This window comes from Columba livia, chromosome 2 (assembly GCF_036013475.1).
Source record: "Columba livia isolate bColLiv1 breed racing homer chromosome 2, bColLiv1.pat.W.v2, whole genome shotgun sequence".
Lineage (NCBI taxonomy): Eukaryota > Metazoa > Chordata > Aves > Columbiformes > Columbidae > Columba > Columba livia.
This window is the reverse complement of record NC_088603.1, coordinates 151757775-151768393: the sequence shown is the minus strand read 5'-3', so window position 1 is coordinate 151768393 and position 10619 is coordinate 151757775. Positions and strand designations below refer to the sequence as shown.

The 10619-nt window shown below is 49.4% G+C and overlaps 1 long non-coding RNA gene across 2 annotated transcripts in view; it reads right to left on the bottom strand.

The window, feature by feature from the left end:
- The window catches only part of LOC110364973 (uncharacterized), an 84471-nt gene that overhangs the window by 16917 nt on the left and 56935 nt on the right, over positions 1 to 10619 (bottom strand). For both annotated transcript variants that reach the window (XR_010470802.1, XR_010470801.1), the window contains exon 4: positions 66 to 146. This is a non-coding gene — a long non-coding RNA (uncharacterized LOC110364973). The remainder of the gene's footprint in view (positions 1 to 65; positions 147 to 10619) is intronic.

Here is a 10619-nt window from a genome sequence, read left to right as displayed (position 1 = left end):
TGCTGAGAAGCCCAGGAGGGCTTGTGCCTCCAGGCTTGTGAGTGCTGAAAGCCATCACCACTCACCTCATTTTCCAGGAAACCCTGGCAGCATCTGACCTCCCTTCCATACGCTCCTCCTCTCTCCTTTTTGCAGTCAAACGAGACCTATATGACATTACAACAAAAGAAATGTCAGCAAGCCCAGCTTTGTCCCATCCTTTCAACCGAAAAGCTTCAGTTCCTCGGTTCTTGGAAATAAGGTTGCACTGGAAAGCAATTAATTACAAACTTCAGGTTATGTATCTACTTAAATATGTTTATATACCTACTTAAATATGTGTATATATATATATATATATTTAATATGCATATTGTCTATTTTAAAATATATATTTACACTGGAGAGGGGATAGGACCCCCTTGCAAGTGGCCGATGCAGCAGCAAATGTCCAAGCATCAGGAGCCCTACAGCTTGTTCCATGATAAACAACCATGATGACCCAGGGACGGGGCACCAAAGTGAACATGCTGAGGTCCTCCAGAGATGTTCACTGTCAGCTCTAAAGCAATCCCTCAATCACTCCTGAAGAGTAATGGGAGGAAACACAGCCAGGAGCGCCAGGGAACCTGGGATGATGAAGAAATGGCCTTCTTGTGGTGCTCACCCAGGGCTGGTCAAGAGCTCCTGCCCCATGAGCATCCCAGTAGCATCACAGAGAGCACGTGGGTGACCTCCAGGCCTTGCTGACACCCCACGTTACAGCTTGGGGGTTGCACAGGACAGCCAGGTGGACATCAGGCTGTTGTTCAGGCCACAGGGCCGTGCTGGCCGGTGGACCCAGCAGTCTGTTTTCTCCCACCATCTAGGTCCCCATTCTCTCTTTCCTCTCAGGACACAAGACCCCTTGTGGGGACAGCCATTTGTCACACAGCCCCATATCACACAGTCATGCAGTGGCAGCAGGAGCTTGAGGCAGAACAGGGTGAGGGGGCCTTTATTACCATCAGAATAGCCTCATCACTCAGCCTACTTAACCCAGCTACATTTGCACTGCTAAATTTGGGAGAGTATGAGAAGCATTCCCAGAGAACAGAGGTGGGGGAGGGACAGGCAGGCTTTCCCCCTCCTTTAACTCCCTGCCAAGTGCTCTGTAATTCAAAGTCCATGTCAGGGATGCCACCCCAAGCTGCACAGCAATGGCCCAGACCCAGCAAACCTGGAGATTCGGTGCCTTAACCCCTTGGAGTCAGCATCTGAGCTTGGCTATTTTAAGAAAACCGAGTTAGGCTTTCTGAAACGACTCCCACTGAAATAACAGGTTTCCAGGAGGCATGTGCGGGGAATTCAGGACATCTCCATGCAGGAAAGGAGGTACTCAACTCCAGATAGCCAAGTCCAAAGACCCTGTCCTAGAGGGATGCAGCACTCAGCTTGGTAATAGCTAGCAGCAATCCTTACACTCCAACTGATTTAAGAAGTTGTGAATTACTATTTTCAGGTGCAAAACAGAAGAACTACTCAGGAAACACAGCATCAATACCAGTAGCAAGATGGGGCCACCAGCCCTGGCAGCATGTAGAAATATTGCCCTGACCTGCAGCACAGGCATCTAAAAACAACTGATCACCAGGCCACAGAAGCAAATTTCACCTCTCTCCTGCTCTTGTTGCTGGCAGGTATGGGAAGCAAACGTAGGTTACAGTAACCTTTCTGGGTCTGTTTTGCATAAACATCATTGGCACCTGCACTCTCCTGCAGATGCCCAGAGAAATGTGCCCCTGGAAACTCAACCCATGAAACGTCCCGGTGGGGAGCTGCTGCTCACATCCAACAAATAAACATGTTAGTTAATCCCAGAGGGTGCCAGGTCCGATGGTGAGCCAGAAATCTTCCCTGGTACCCACAGTGAGACATTCGAGGGAGCTTTTGAGGAATCCAGGCATGAGGATGGGCAACCGGCCGTGGAGCTCGGGCTGCTCTCCTGGGACCTTTCCCAAGCAATTCACACACACACCTGAAAAAAAAACCTAGGCTTGTTTTCCGTAAAAGTAGGCATCAAACGCTCTGACATCAAGAAGGATGATTAAAGACAGTTGAGTTATGAGGAAAGATTAAAAGAACTAAATATGCCCAACTTGGCTAAGCAATGAGTAAGAGGAGACATGATAAAAGACTCCAGGCATCTGAATGAAGGGAGTGGCATGGCATTAAAGGGCTGAATAAAATATCTTTCTGAGAAATGGATCTATCAACGATCTCCCAAGAGATAAGGTACAAGCCTCATTTTTTAGGCATTTATAAAACTAGTTGCTAGAACCGAGGAGAAATCCACATTGCCCTGAAGGGAGGAGGCACCAAAGCTTTTCATCTCCGGCTCAGGGTGCTGTGAACAAAGCACGCGATGCCACAAGGGAGTAGGGGAACTTGGGAAGTGGCAAGTATTTCATTCTGTCTCACCCAAGAAACAGAGATATACTTTTTGGCTGTAAAATTAAAAAAAAAAAAAAAAAATCATTTTCACGCCTTCCTTTTAACTCAGCAGCCCTAATTCATAATGTTTCAGGTTAAAAAAAAAAAATAAATAAGAGAATAAACACCAGCCCATTCAAAATAAGCAGGGCTGGGAGTCTTACGAGTACTTGACTTTTCCCCCCAGTAGTAAAGATACTTGGGGTAGTGCAGAGGCAAGAGCCCAGCTTGGGCTGGGCAGCAGCATCCCCAGGGACTGCGATCTCGGCAGCTCCCAGACCCAGCCAGACCCAGCACACACGTGGGCAAGGTGGAAAAAGTCTGGAAAGCGCTTCAATACCTGGCTCTGGTGAGATCGTACGACTCGGAGAAAGCGCCCTCTGAAACACAGGGACCTGACATGCTTTGTAAAGATCAGATGCCCTGAGCCATGAGAAAACCGCCCAGGAGGAGAGCTAAACCTGTCTGGCTTTACCCCAAAAATCCATATATAATGTATGTAATGCACATACCTACCTAAACACCAAGCCTGTGAAGCCAAAGCAGTGGATTTTGTTTAATTTTACATGACGTCCAACTATACTGAACATCTACCCCGAGCGTGGACACAGGGATGTGCGCAAGGGAAGGAGCTTGACCTGGCAACACTATTCCCGTAACACACATGCACAGTGACGTTTCCAGCAACACCAGCTTATCAGCTCATTTGGGGTGCCTGGGGGTTGCTATTAACCCCCAAATATTCTTTCAGGTGCTTCTACCTTGCTATTTTGGAGGCAACTCAGCCGCTGGGTATCATTTACACACCTCAGCAGCGTCCCAGACGTGGGTACCTGAGAGTCACCTTCATCCTCAACAGGGCAATGACAAAAGACATTTGCTGATGGCGCAATTTTAAATCACAGTTAAATTCCCACAGTGGCCATAAATTAATATTAAGAGGGTGGTCCTGTCCCAGCTGCCCCTCACTACCCTGACCTGGTGAGTCAATGCAGGGCAATTAGGTCTAAAAGAAAACAAGCTAGGAAAAAGAAAAAGGTGAACAATTTTCTTCTAATTAATTCTCCAAACCAGTTCAGTGGAGTTCAGGCAAGTACTAGAAATCTTTCCCCTTTTGGCATAAGCGAGATCAGCTGAACCGCAACATGTGACTGCAATCCAAGGCAACCTTTGTTTGCAAGACCAAAAGTGGATCTTTTTGATTTATTTTTTTTCCCCCTTTCCCACAGCAAGCTCTCAAGTCTGCAACTGCCTTTCTCCATGGGAACAGGAGATCCACCGTTTGCTGACCGGTGAGTTTTACTGCAGTTCAAACAGGATGTTCACAGAGGATTTTATTATATTTTTTTAATAAGTGGAGCATTTTAGTAGGCAGTGAATCTTCTTGCTTTATGCTTGCGTGTCTCTTTGGGAGGCTGAAGTACAACACCAGGCTGCCAGATTCATTTTATATATTGAAGAAACATGATTCCACCCAATCTGAAAGGCAGGCCAACATGAAAAGACCCGTTCAAAGTGGAGGAAGCTCTGCATTACAGTTTGGGATGAAAAGGGGAAAATTAAAACATCTAAGAGAGATTATTATACCTTCTAACAAACCTTCCTCTTCCCATATAGAATCAGCTGCTTCCATCACTCCAGCAACACTGATGCTCGAGATAACCAGGCTCAGGGTATCACCATCACAAAGAATTAAAGGCTTTCAGGTTGTATTCAAACAACTCCTTCCTTTCCTTTTGAAGTTAATTTTGGGCATCCCCGCTCAGGCCACGACTGCAGTTTTACTCTGCTCTCATCACGCATTCAGACAGACAGACAGCCTGCCCTTGCAGCCAGCATGGCAAGAAGGCAAAGCCGCGCTCTGACCCACAACTCATCCTTAGATGAACAGCTCTGGGGAAATGAAGAAGGAAATGCAAAATTTTGCCTCATGCAATTCCCACCACAGGGAGCAAAGGTTATCTTTTCCCCATTCATCTAATTAACAAGAAAGAACCCTAAAACACAGACAAGTTTCTACTATTCAAAATAGTGGATTGGGATAATCCATGTGTTTAAAAAAAAAATGGAGATTAGCCTGAAAGAGCAGCAGGTCCCATCTCCTGCATCACTCACACAAACACCCAGTGCTGCCACAAGGAGCGGTGGAGAAAGGTCAGCCCAGGTGTGGCCCATGCGCCCCCACCACAGGTGAGGGAAGGAGGGCAGAGGGGAAGGTGTAACCCAGAAAAAACAAAAAGCTGGATCTGCAGCTCTGCACAGACAATACAGAAGCCCTGGTACCCGGCCAGAGCACAGCTCGCTCCCGCTATACGGAGCCCTGACACCTCGGCAGAGCCGGCATGGAAACCAGTCCTCATCAGGGACAGTCCCTCTGAAAGCCACGGGAGAGTTAACAATTAACAACCTACAAAGAAACCCACCTACTGTTATTATTTTTCTTTTTTTTTTGACTTACAAAGAGCAGCAGAACCCGCTCCACAGTGCACAGCTCTGCAGGGTGAGGATGCCAAACCACGGATGCTTCGCTGCTCGCCCCTGTCCAGCCCTCCCCGGCACAAAGCCCCACTGCTGGCAGCAATGACAGCGACTTCTGTATCACTCCCTTGACAAAACTATGTAGTGGCATGCCTTTTGGTGCTTAAGAGAGGCGATTTCCAGCACTATCTCAGAGAGCATCTTGCTTTCCAATGAACCACGCCTCGGGATACCTTCGGAACTGCCTGGGAATGATCTGCTAACGTATTCTGCATGTGGGCAGCGGGGTGACATGCACCAAACCCAGCTGGATAGGCAGGCGGGCAGGGCGGCATCTTCTGAGAGATGACAGAATAGAAAGCAGAAACTGGGAAGGATGATCCGTTCAGCACCGAGGCACAGAAGACAACCAGCCCCAGCACCACCTCCCTCATGTGTGCTGGGAAGCGGCCGGTTCCCCACGTCCTTCCTGAGAAGTGTGTTTCTCATCCTGACACATGCATTTTGATACCCAAGTCAATCCCTGCTCCCACTTGGCAGAGCCTTTGCTGGCAGTGCTTTCTCCTGGGTATTTTCCAAACGCTTATCCGGAGCTTCCCATCCCCACTCTCTCCCATATCAATAACTGTTTTTTCTGGTTTTACTCAAGATCTGAAAAGGCACAAGAGAGAAACTAGTGTTTTTCAGGTTTCAGGAAGGCAGGCACCTCTGCCCATGCATGTCGCTGCTCTTTGGCTGGGGGAGAGGGGATGCACTTGCCCTGTGCACAAAGCTCCTGGAGAGGGAACCGAGCGGGATGTGAACGCCTGGACCACTGCTGGCAGCCTGGAAAGAGTTACCGCCTGGCTTGGAGGATTTCTGCCTTCCCAACAAGGCGGCCGGGGTGAAGAATGCAAGTGACGCAGCAGCATCCTGCCGGGAGAGAGGGGAAAAAAGTCAAAAAGAAACCCCCAAGAAATTAAAAAAACTAAAGCTCTTTGGATGACATTCAGGATGACTACACTTTTACTGTAAGTGTTTAGTAACCGGGAGTCATATAACCCTTCCCTGCCCACTTGGGGCCACGACACGCAGATTACAAACTACAAGAAACACTTCATACACACACGCCCGGCCGAATCCCCCGTGCGAGGGAGGACAAAAAAACCTTTAACAAATTAAGCTGCGTTTCCCATTTAGCAGAGCCCAATCGCTATTTATTTAACAATTTTAAAGTGTTATTTTAGCCTTCCTGGTTTGTGTGTGCTGAGAGGCTGTTCCTGGGACAGGAGCCAAAGTCAATTAGAGCAACCCAGCAGCCGGAGAGGGAGGGAAAAGCAGAGTGGAAGAGCGGAGGAAGGCACCGAGGCAAGGCTTCACCACGGGGACGGTGACTGCCAGCCCCCTGCAGACCTGGAGGGAGGTGAATGGAAAATTGGGGGCAGCAAGGGGGAGAGGGAGCTGGGGTGGAGAGCACTGCCCGGTCCGTCACCATTCGGTGGTCACCAGCAGAGGCTCCCTGCTTTCAACACACCCATCACAGAATGGTCGGGGTTGGAAGGGACCTCTGGAGATCATCTAGTCCAACCCACCTGCTAAAGCAGGTTCACCAGAGCAGATCACACAGGGATGCGTCCAGGCAGGTCTGAATGACTCCAGAGAAGGAGACTCCACAATCTCTCTGGGCAGCCTGTTCCAGTGCCTTGCCCCAGGCAAGTGTGCCACGAGATGAGCAGATGAAAGCAAAGCCAGGGCAGCCCTGCAGACACAACCATCCATCCTGGGAGGATGGCGCAGAGCTCTCTGTAACGGGGATGTTCCATGTGAGTACCTCCCAGGTGAGCCACTGAACCCACCCAAGAGATGCTTCCACAGAAGTGACCAGAGGATGGATGATCCACCTAGGTACAAATTCTGTTTGGTATCCACCTGCTCAGCATGCCCTGCAGCATCAACATAAACATCTCCTGGCGGGTACCAGATGAGTCCCACTCTAGGGTCCTGCATCCTACTCCTCCTGGCATCCCTATGCCTCCAGATCAGCCTCTGGGAATGACTTTTGAAGCAGGCAGAGGTGATATAGATGGTGGTGAAGCAGGATGGATGCTGTCCCCAGTTGAGCAGCTTTCCTGAGCAGATCAGGGGAAAGCTACCTGGTACCTGCTGATGGGGGCTATGAAACATGTGTCTCAGACTGCCACCAGCCCTTTCCCCTTCCACATTCCCAAACTGAACATTTTCTCAGTTAACACAAGACCCCCTCTTTCACCTCTATCAAAGCACAACATGCTGCTTTAACCACCATTTTCTCCCAAAGAGCTCGAGGGCTCTTTGGCCATGGTGGCTCCAAGTGCTTCCTGAGGTTCATGTGCCCCATCACCACTGATGCCAACAGCCTGCGGCTGGCCAGCAGCAAAACCGTGATGGCTCTTCTCCATCTGCAGTGCAGGAGGAGAGCAATGAGGAGAGGGAAACCCACTCACCCCCAGCTCCTCTCCCCCAGCATGGCCATCTGTCCATTAGGCATGGGCTGGTGGAAGGACAGACACAGGGTCTCCGCTGGACCAAGCATGAGCAGATTCTTCCACATGGCTTTTCACCAAGTCCAATCAGAGAGAGAAAGCGCACACAACACAAGTGGAAGCCCTAAAAAAAACATAAATATGATACAGGGGTGCAAATCTAAAGACAGAGGGAATCAAAACACAGGGAGCACCAGGGAGGAACTAAAATGCACCAACAGCTTAGAGGAGCCAACAACAAACCCCAATACTTGCAAGAGCTGGGTGGACTGGCTGCACAAGGCCAGAGATTTCAATAGACAGACTCATCAGGACCACCCCAGGAATTAGTTAATAAAAGCACTGCAGCATGCTGGGGCATCACGACCCCGTCCTCCAGAGATGTTCCCAAGACAGGTCCCCGTGTGAGCACCCAGAGCAGGACTGGCAGCTGTGACAGTGCATTAGGCAGAGCCACGTTGCGCACAGACCTGGAGCCGGTGCTGCTGCAGGCAGGGCTGCAGGCAGCACGACTCAGTTGCTGCAGCTCTGCAAGATTTTATCCTTCCTATGCTGGTCAGGAAGAGGCAGCGACCCAACCCAGAAGCCTCACATCTCCTGATAGTCCTTTTTCTTTTTTTTTTTTTTAAATATGACACAAGTGTTACTGCACAGAGAACACCTGAAAACGCAGGGCAAGGGTGATGCTAGCACTGAGCATGCCCATGCATGAAACGAGTGATCAGCAAGATACACACTACCCACAGCATCACTGTAAGTGAGCCTGCCCTGCATCTCAAGGCCAGCAGGCTCCTCTCCAGCCACCCATCACCTCCTCATCACCAGGCTCGGTGCCCTCCACGGAGGGAAGCAGTGCTTTACCACCTTTCTTTATTCTCCTTTGCTCTCATTTTTAGGAAATAACAGTGAATGGAGGAAGGTAACAGGTGGGAAACATAACAGAAGCAACTCTCATGCAAAATCCATTGGGCAGTTGGTAAAGCAAGAAGCTAAAGCAAAGTGAGCAGAAAAGAACCAAGGAATGAACACTGCAAGACCAGAGACATTATTCTGCATGCTCCAGAAGTACAAACCTGGAAGGAGACATAGGGAAAAAAAAAGGTCACCCCAGTGCTCAAAGTCCACTCTGCCCCTTTTGAGCATTTGAGAAAATAAAACCTTCAGCATTGCCCAAATCACCTGCTGCATTTTGCAGAAGGTAGGTTTTCTGCATGCCCAAAGACACGTCCCCAAGATGCCAATACCACTTGAATGACCGTGCCGAGGAGCTCTGGAGCTCCGCTATCAAGCAGCCCTGCCATGCCCTGCCACAAGCTCGCCGTCCAGCAAACTTCATTTGGTGATCACTACTTGTGATATTATTCGGTTATTTTGATACTATGTGGTGTGTAGGAACTGCCTGGAGACTTGACTTCTTCCCAGTGTAAGCCCCAGCCTGTTAGCCTTGAAAATGCAATGAATAACAAACTGCTTGTTTTCTTCTTCACTTTCTCTGTACTCTTTTAAAGACAAATTACCATGCTGCTTTTATTTTTTAAGCAGCCTGGATCAACACCAATCACATTGAGCACCAGCATGTCACACATGTCACAAGCAATCATAGCAAGCTTTTTCTTTTTTTTCCATGGGAATTTTAGCATCAGCTAAGCTAGAACCGAAGCCTAGATTTTCCTAGCATGGCTCACATCAACATCCTCTAAGACAGCATGCACAGACGCTGTGCTCTGCACTGTGCAGGGATACAGCATGGCAAGGGAACCCTGCAAACCACAGAGGAAAGCTCTGCAGCCTACAACAAAAGATGAGGCGTACCCAGATCTGCCTATCTATGATCTTCCTCTTCAAGGCACTTTTATACTCTCCTGTGATTTTAGAGCCCAGCGCACACTATTTCAGCTTTGATGCTATGTGTTCTTATTATCAACCGACCAATACCAGAATATCCTCCTTTCTTCTTGCAGTAAAACCCCTCGTTTCCCTAGGAGGTACAGCTGGTAGGGCAGAACAGACCAGGCATTTAGCATTTAATCAGAAGTATCAGCTTGAATCATCTAGGCTTGTACGGCTCCAGAGCATTCCCACCAGCTGCAAACACCAGACGAGTAACATCACCATCAGACGGCAGGGGTATCTGGTTTAACAGCCGCAGGGGAGGAAATCATCATTTTGCGTCACAGCACAGAGTGACCAATTTGTGGTCAACCAAACTACTCCCAAGAGTCGAAAAACCAAGAGCAATGCAGTGATATCGGAAGTTTGGACTCAGAACAGCAGAAGGTGTCGGGACACTCGGCCTCAGCAAGACTGACAGGGGCACAGGCCATGCCAAAATCTGGAGGCAAGGACCACAGAAACGCTGGGCCAGAAGGAACTTCAACGAGCCACCCAGCCCTGAACCCTCTCTGGGCTTGTTTCTCTCGGTGCCGCTCTCCAAGGCAACACCGGGCAGCTCTGCCAAGGAGGAAGCAGGACTCGGCTGCAGCTCCCAGCAACGAGCACCACTCGGGAAGGGCTGCTGTGCTGCTAACAAAGCGGTTTCTAACGCTTTTTGGGCCAGCTCCAGCATCACTCACTCTCCTTCGCCACCACCACCAGGAGCTGGAACGTACACTTTGAGAAATGCCAGTCTACCCTGCTGCTACCAGGCACAATGGAGCTCATGCACTGGAAGACAGCATCCAGAGAAGCATGTCCCTGTACACAATTTTCTTCTTACAGAATCACAGAGTGCTAGGGATTGGAAGGGACCTTGAAAGATCATCTAGTCCAATCCCCCCATCGCAGCAGGAACACCTAGATGAGGTTACACAGGAAGGTGTCCAGGTGAGTTTTCAGTGTCTCCAGAGAAGGAGACTCCACAACCTCCCTGGGCAGCCTGTTCCAGTGTTCAGTCACCCTCACTGTGAAGAAGTTTCCTCTCAAATTTAAATGGAACCTCCCGTGTTTCAGTTTATACCCACTGCCCTTTGTCTTATCATTGGTTGTCACTGAGAAGAGCCTGGCTCCATCCTCCTGACTCTCACCCTTTACATATTTATAAACATTAATGAGGTCACCCCTCAATCTCCTCCAAGCTAAAGAGCCCCAGCCTTTCCTCATAAGGGAGATGCTCCACTCCCTTCATCATCTTTGCTGCCCTACGCTGGACCCTCTCCAGCAGTTCCCTGTCCTTCTGGACCTGAGGGGCCC